Source organism: Wolffia australiana, chromosome 10 (assembly GCF_029677425.1).
Source record: "Wolffia australiana isolate 7733 chromosome 10, ASM2967742v1".
Lineage (NCBI taxonomy): Eukaryota > Viridiplantae > Streptophyta > Magnoliopsida > Alismatales > Araceae > Wolffia > Wolffia australiana.
The window spans coordinates 15843542-15852444 of record NC_135844.1 but is presented as its reverse complement, the minus strand read 5'-3'; the positions used below and the strand labels follow the sequence as shown (position 1 = coordinate 15852444).

The 8903-nt window shown below is 39.0% G+C and overlaps 1 long non-coding RNA gene across 1 annotated transcript; it reads right to left on the bottom strand.

The window, feature by feature from the left end:
- Window positions 1-4362: 4362 nt before the first annotated feature.
- LOC144708881 (uncharacterized) lies at window positions 4363-6492 on the bottom strand. Its single transcript, XR_013582875.1, has 2 exons — window positions 6305-6492; window positions 4363-4803 (listed from the first exon to the last, which is right to left on the bottom strand). It is a non-coding gene; the product is annotated as an uncharacterized LOC144708881 (long non-coding RNA).
- Between the last annotated feature and the right edge of the window lie 2411 nt (window positions 6493-8903).

Sequence of the window (8903 nt, the reverse complement as noted above, 5' to 3'; positions counted from 1 at the left end):
TGGCACGGTCAAAGCGATGTCACATACGACGGACATTTGTACGAGAACCCAGCAAGGGCAAGGTATGTCACGCTAGTGTCAGGTTGGTAGGGACGTCTAGGAACACGCATAGATCCGGAGCGTGGTTAACCAACGATGAGGCGTCGAGGTCCATAGTGGCTTCACGTGGGTGAGGGCAGCCGGCTAGAAGAACGGTGCAGCCAGACCGTGGTCAGTTCGGCAGCCTCTCCACGTGGCACTATGTGACTGCGCGGGGCATACTAGCACGTCAAAGATTTCTCTATGCACTAGCGGCAATGATATTGTGCTACCACACCCATGCCTCTGTGGATGCACCGACTTGGCTAGTGAACATGGACGACTGATCGGACGCGTGAGAGTTGCCGCATAGTTGGGCAAGTGCTGAAGAACGAGGAAGACCGCGGCGTCCTACTCCCTTTAGCCCTTTACTTCCCTTCTCTCCCTCTCTCCTCTCCTTCTTCCTCATCTTCCTCTCCTTCTCTTTCTCCTCTTCTTCTTCCGTGAGACTGATAATCTCAATTTTAGGGTTAAAATTTATCTTTGGTGATTGAGATTATTTAATAAATATATATATTTAACCGTACTTAAAAATATGTTGTTAGTGATGAGTATAGATTGTCTCCACATGGAATGATGATTAAGGAATTACTTTTTTATACTAGTGATGATCAACGAGAGGATTGATGAAAACAAGATTCGAGGACGTGAGCTAGTGATATCGATTAGAAATACGTAAGTTATGAGTTCATTTAGCTTAAAGAAAATAGTAAGTACACGTTACGAATATGATAATGGACGATGGTATGAACAACGCTAGTGATTGGGTGTGGAGTAGTATGGTGGTGAGGATGGAGAGACGACAAAAGAGAGTAAAATTAGTGTGAAAGTACAATGATAAACCCTAATAACGTCAACTATGGTGTCGGGAAAGAGACAACGTAAGGTGAAGACACTTACCTTAGATCCTTACGTTACACCAAGATCACGGCAATTCCTCTTCTCCAGTGCTTCTCCCCACAATCCCAGGACACCAAGAACACTCTTGATGGATCTCAAAACTCATTATCTTTCAATCAGCCAACACAAGTAGAAAGCAAGTTCAAGATGAATTTCACAATGATCCAAGCTCTATTTATAGATCAGAGGACATGGATGGAAAGAGGAGGTGAAGAATAAGCAGTGATGAAAATGTTAGCTCAACCGGAGTTGTAGATCAAAAGTTATGACCATTTGAAGTTGAAGAAATCGTAGCCCTTGAAATTTTCTCTCTCCTTGTCATCGCCATCATTTTCCGTGCTCGTTGAGAACTCAAAGCACATGATATTCTGTGCTTCTCGTATTCCGTGCGAGCATCCTTCGTATTCCATACCCATTGTATCTGAAAAAAGGGTAAAGAAAAACAAAGGAAAATGGATTAAAAAAACCTTTCTCGAGGATGACATGGCAGCGCGTCAGCGTGCCACATCACCCTCTTTTTATTTCTTCTTGTTTCTTTTGTTTTAAATGAGTGGGCTTGAGTGCCCACATCACCCTGCATCAAACAAAGTTAAAAATACTTTAAAAATTCATTCTATATAATATAAAAACCCAAAAGATACGTATAAATATATATTTTGACATAAAAGAGTCATATCATTCCAACTTTAATGTCCACAAATTCCATAAAAATCATATTATGTCTCAAAAATTATATTTTTTAGAATATATTGTTAAGAAAATCTCAAAAAACAGAAAACAATTTATAAAATCATTTAAATATAGATTTAATCATTTTAAGCTTGATAACAAGCAAATATGAGTGATTTAATGCAAATATACAGGTAAATATGATCATATTGAAGCACTAAACATGCATGTTATCAGAGACCAAGTCTTGAACGTAAACTTTCAAATGACAAAACCTGATCTGATCGGCTAGGGCTCCATTGTCTGGGTGGAGTGGGAGGTGGAGGGGGGGAGGGGAGGGGTGTTCTTATTCATTTGACCCCCCTGTAACAGAAAATAACAATATTTTTAACACGTGTTCGACGACATGAACGCGACAACACAAAAACATGATGGACACAAAAATGACACGACGAACACAAACACGCAAAAAATGATAAAATGACGAAACGAACTAGCACGAGCCAGTGGAAATTAAAATAATCGACGTTGCAGTCATGCTTTCACACACGGTGTTTAAACCCGGGTGTCTTCACTTGCGCCTTGGCATGCCGGTCGGGATGGACGCGAACCGGTGAGCTGTCGACGGCGATGATAGCGACTCTTATGATGTTTGTGATGGAGTAAGCTGGCGCACCATCAAAATTCTTGCAATGAAAGGAAAACCATATTTTTGTAGATGACTCTCATAATTATTCCTTGATGTGTGCAAGAACTGACATTTCTTTCATCATTGGGTATCTATGAAGATGTCGACGTGACCTAGACTCGTGTATAGGCAATATGCCAAGAAGTTTCTATCCTATATAGATGGAACAAAAGATCTGGTGCTTATATACAAGCAAACATATCATCTCAAATCATGTAATCTTGTAACTCAGACCTTTTTGAGTGCTTAGATATTAGAAGATATGCATCTTATTATGTGTTCATACTTCCTGGGAAGATGTCTCATGGTCTAGCACCACGCAGAAGTAATAGATGAATTTATAGCCATTCTGAATGGGGAATCGTCAGGTGCAATTCTTAATGTAGAAAGATATGAACATAGCATCTCAAATTGTCTCCTATACGTATAAATAAGGGCCAGGTCTTTGGGTGACAAGGTTTTTGACATTTCCCTTGAGAAATACCCAGGATTTTCATCCCATGCAAATCCAAATTATGCCCCCCCAAGAATGTTTTGCTCTCCATAGACAGAGGTATGTTTTACGTTTATGTTAATTTTCCTATTGAAGGAATCGTCAAAAGCAATCCTGTATGTTCTTTACGGATGGGAAGTTCGTGTTTCATCTTCGAACGAACACTGTTCGACGACGAACGAACAGAAGAAAATTTTGGTTCGTGTTCGTGTTCGGTTCGTTGGTGTTCGTTCGCGAACGAACACGAACACTACATTTTTTTAAAACGGTAAAAAAATGTATAATCAGAGAGATAGAGATAGAGAGAGAGGGAGCAAGGGGGAGGGAAGCATGGGAGAAGGGGTGGGGATCGAGAGAGAGATAGAGATAAATGAAAGAGGGAGCAGGGGAGAGGGGACAGAAAGAGAGAGAGAGAGAGAGAGAGAGAGAGAGAGAGAGAGGGAGGTGGTGGCCTGAGGGGGGCAGGGGGGGAAGAGAGAGGGACAGGGAGAGGGAGAGGGGGGAACAGCCGCACACAGTAGGGCATGGGAGAGGGGGGTGGGGAGAGGGAGAGAGGTTCAGGGAGAGAGAGAGAGGGGGTACGGGAGAGGGAGCGGGGAGACTGAGTGAAAGGAGTGAGGGAGAGAGGGACGGAGGGAGGGAGGGGAGTGGTTGGTAAAGAGGAGTCGAAGACTCGCGAGACGAAAGTGGCTGGATAGGATCTTAATCAAGATTAGAGTAGTAATAAAAGGCGTTATATAACTATACTCGTTAGATGTTAGAGTGCTAGGAAATCATATAAGTTCAAACATAGATAGGAATATACGGTCAGGATTAGATCTCGTATATCCGTTATAATGTAAGGGTCCACGGCACTGATCAACGGTTGTGATTGGTGCACCCAAACGTTATAACGGTCTTGATTTAAACACAGGTATCTGTTATAATGTAAGGGTCCACGGCACCGATCAACAGTTGTGATCGGTGCACTCAAACGTTATAACGGTCTTGATTTAAACAATATTTCAAATCTTTGTACAACGGATACATATACGTTATAGTAGTTACTATATTTAGCTATCTATACACCATATAAATTGACAACCAATGTCCATGCAAATACATTGAGGAAATACAACGATCTTGGAGTATTCCTGTGTGTCCTCTCTCTCTCTCTCTCTCTCTTCTCCTCTCTTTCTGCCTTTCTTCCGTTCTACTTCTTGCGGCGAGATCGAAACTTTTCAGTTGGGGCACGGGAGACGGAGGAGGGCGGGAGAGAGATCCCCGTTCTCTCTCTCTCTCTCTCTCTCTCTCTCTCTCTCTCTCTCTCTCTCTCTCTCTCTCTCTCTCTCTCTCTCTCTCTCTCTCCCTCTCTCTCTCTCTCTCTCTCTCTCTCTCTCTCTCCCTCTCTCTCTCTCTCTCTCTCTCTCTCTCTCTCTCTCTCTCTCTCTCTATCGCTCTCTCCCTCTCTCTCTCTCTCTCTCTCTCTATAGCTGTCTCCCTCTCTCAATCCTGATCTCCCTCGCTCTCTTCAACCCGAAGCGAGGAAAAACCATTAGGACCAAACACCTCAATACCCCATATACGACAAATCTACGATAATTTTACATTAAAGACAGCGAAACCAAAACCACTCAGGGAACACCCAGCTGGGGAAGACTTATTTACGGCAAACCGTCACTCTAACGCCTTTCTCCGGAGACACTCCGACTAACTGCTCACTGGCGGCCCCCTTTCAACGCCATGAAGGTCTTACGCGAGCAGCACCAACAACTAAAACCTCGGCAACAACGCCACCGACACCATCCCCAGCCTCCTGGGTAGGGATATCCGCCGCCGGGGTAGAAGCCCGGGCCACGGAACGGGAAGCCTCCACCGCCCGGGTTAAAGCCTGGGCCACGGAACGGGAAGCCTCCACCGCCGCCCGGGTTGAAGCCTGGGCCACGGAATGGGAATCCGCCGCCTCCGCCGCCACCGAACTGATCGACTGTAGCTTCTGTGTAGGAACAAAATAACTTGAATGTCAGTTCTCAAGCTTTGTTTTCAGACATCCTGGTTGTCAGTCTCGAGTAGCAAATATACTTGCATCGGATTCTTCATTTAATGCTGATTGAAAAATAAAAATATAGAGATAGAGGTTGAGATTGCAAGAGCGATAGAGATGGAGACAGGGACAAAGATAGAGCCAGGGATAAAGATGGAGACAGGGATAAAGATAGAGACAGGGATGGAGATAGAGATAGAGATAGAGATAGAGATAGAGATAGAGATAGAGATAGAGATAGAGATAGAGATAGAGATAGAGATAGAGATAGAGATAGAGATAGAGATAGAGATAGAGATAGAGATAGAGATAGAGATAGAGATAGAGATAGAGATAGAGATAGAGATAGAGATAGAGATAGAGATAGAGATAGAGATAGAGATAGAGATAGAGATAGAGATAGAGATAGAGATAGAGATAGAGATAGAGATAGAGATAGAGATAGAGATAGAGATAGAGATAGAGATAAAGATAGAGATAGAAGTGGATATAGAGATAAAGATAGCTATGGAGATAGAAGTGGATATAGAGATAGATATAGAGATATAAATAAAGATGACGATAGATATAGAGATAAAGATAGATATAGAGATAGAAGTGGATATAGAGGTAGCTATAGAGATAAAGATAGATATAGAGATAGAAGTGGATATAGAGATAGCTATAAAGATAAAGATAGATATAGAGATAGAGGTGGATATAGAGAGATATCGAGATAAAGATACATATAGAGATATAAATAAAGATAAAGATAGATATAGAGATAGATATAGAGATAGATATAGAGATAGAGATAAAGATAGATATAGAGATAAAGATAGATATAGAGATATAAATAGAGAGAAAGATAGATATAGAGATAGAGGAAGAGAAAAATATATATAGAGAGCTAAAGATAGAGATAAAGAAAGAGATAGAGATAGAGATATTTATCAAGCTCTGTGGAGGAACAAAATCGAAGTAGTCATCGTTAGTGACCGTATGCTTAATATTGATAAAGAACTTTGTTATCGATTTGTCCGTCAGTATCCTTACACTGACAGAGTTGATATGACGATTCTGACATCTTCTTGTTAGTGATGCTGGATCACATACTTGTTTCTACCAACGTAGCCCTTCATATTTTATGTTTTTGTTAGTCGGTTTATACCCTTATACATAAGAACTAGCATTTAAAAGAATACTTACTTCCCGATGAATGGTTATATCTGATTGTGTTAATCCTTGTGAGGAAATTGAAATATAGCTAAAACGCAAGTGAGAGACGGGCAAAGCACCCGAGACTTAAACACTACTCTGTAGGCTTATTAACGATTTTGTAATCGTCATCCTCCAGCGAAGGAATGACAATTTCTAACATTTGTCAGATGACGACGATAGAATGATTACCTCACGGAGGAACAAGTCCAAGACTGACATGGAAACAGAGACAAGAATTGAGGGGAGGACTCACTAGTTTCCTTTGTCTTGTCGTCAACGGCAGCAGAGATGAGCAGGATGGAGAGCAGGACCATGCCCAGAAGAAACAAAGCTTTGGAGGCCATCTTTTCTGTGAAGAAAAGGGACAAGAGTGGATAGATAGCAGAGCCTGATCACCATTGCATTTATAGTAAACTGCGCACATAATGCATGTCAGTGCACAGCTACCTAAAACTTTGTACACATGCGATGTTGTTGGGCTGGGCCCTTCTAATTAACTGGAAGATATAGCGTGAGACTGTGAGATTGAGTACATTGATTGATAAGGTTGACTTCTCAGAGTAAGCGCGTAGCCAGCGAATGAAGCACTCAATAAGAAATCCCAGTAGGAGCATTGACTTCTGCTGGTAAATACAATCACTACGACACACCCAGAGATTTTAATGCAACTTCTCTAAGATGGATGTTGAATAAACCCATTAGATTCTGCAAAACAAATATCCTCCAACTTCTAGGTTTTAATTTCGAAGAATTATTCGGTTTAGTGTAAAAGCTCAAGGTAGACAGGGAGAAAGATAGATCGCGTATTAGAAAGAGAGATAACTCAAAGGGACAGTTGGGAAGATAGGGGGTTGGTCAACCAAGTTAATGCAAGGAGCCGCGTGGTTTTTCTTGAACTTAATTCCTCATGGGTATGCAGATTCAACCTAATCGGCTTTACTCAATCGGTAAATAGTTTTACAAATGTATCTATTTTGTTCGGCTGCGTCAAATTTTGATAGTATTTCGACAAAAGTGAAGATCTTACGCAAGAGTATGTGGAAAAGTATTAAAGTTGAGATGAATCGTGATAGTTTTGAGAACTACATAAGAACGTTTAGACCCTTAAACTTTCTGGTTCGATGGAAAGAAAAAAGAAACAGAAATCTCAAACATAAAAATTCGAATATCTGTAGTAATCCATAAATATTTATATTTTATGTTCTAAAAATGGATTTTTTTTGTTCTTGTAAATTGGTAAGTGTGCGGTTCGCATCTGGATTTTCAGAAGGCCTAATAAGACACAAATCCCTATAATATAGGCATTTTTCGTATGTAATGCAAGGGGATAATAATAGTTATAAAACGGATAACATGAATAGATATGTCAAATGAATAGAATGTTCCAACACAGTGGACTAGACATAGGGATGTGAATCTAACCGTAAAGTTGATGGCGAATTATTGCTTTCTTTTCTGATATGACTTGAGAATGATTGAAATTCAGGTTATGATAGAGTTTTACCAAGATTACTGAATCTATTGAAATTTTAAAGCACTTAAACCTTATATTAATCAATTTATTATCCGAGTTCGATATGGATTTGAACGGATGTGGAAAAAGGTTCGCATTTCATCATTAGAACAAAGTACCGTTATTACTCATGTCTCCGTATTGTCTCATACCTAACAAATATTTGATAACTGATTAATAAGTGCATGTCGCATGGCTTAGGTATAGGACTTGAACTTCCTTTGTTCGAATGTTCTCTTCTCTCTTTTCAAGCAAGGCACATCATTATTGATTTCTTTTCAGCTAAGTAGTGCTCTCCGTTCTATTTCTCTTTTTATCTCTGAATTTATTTGGTTTTCGAACAGATCCATAATCATATACTCCAACCTCTGTACGGTTTGGTAACCAGTCCCCCCCCCAAATGGTAATTAACAAATTCCTGACTCAACAAGTATGTTTGACACTCTCACCAAAGGAAGTGAAAAAAATGCAGCCATTGACATAACTATTAGATGCCTGTATGTTTCTTTATCGACCAAGTTATTTCAAATTAATTTATTTACGTATTTATTTTTTTATCTTTCAACTAAACTTTTCAGTCCAATATATATTTTAAATTAAAATAACACTCATTGGAAATCATATATTTGTGTAATCATATCATTATGCTTCTTATAGTCGTGTAGTTTATACCTTTGACTTGGGAGAATGAATGTTTAGAAGCAAAGAAACAATAGACTTTTTCATTACAAAGTAAAAAAACAAAATTATAGCACTAAATCTCAAAGTCAAACTCCTTCGTAAAAGTTTGCATTTATTTCATAAAGTTAACAAGTCAAAAATTCAAATTAAATCAGACAAAAAATTAATCCCATGTTCAATGATAATCATAAATATCATGCTTTTTTGGTAAAACTTTCATGTAGTTAATGCAACTATTTTCACTCAAAATGTTCATAACTGATTTTTTCACTTATAAAATCAATTTTTAATTTTTTTCTTCATTTTACGGTATTCTAATATAACTTTCTGGAACTAACTTCACAAAAAAAATCAATTTTACAAGGCATAAATTTATTTTCTTAGGTTTATTTAAAATATATTTAAGAGTTTATTTTATTTTTAGGATGAAATTTTTTCTGGATTTTATAGTATTTTTATGGAATTTTGAAGTTGGATTATAAAGAAAATAGTTTTAGAAGTTAGAAAATCTAAAGTTTAATTTATTTAATATTTCAAAGAATGAATCGACTTTTCTGTTCCTAGAACTAGGTGCCACACTTGTAACAAATTCAAATGATGATTTCTAATGATCCCAAAGGAGTTTCAGGCTGAAATTTTGATGGTAGTTCAATTTTTG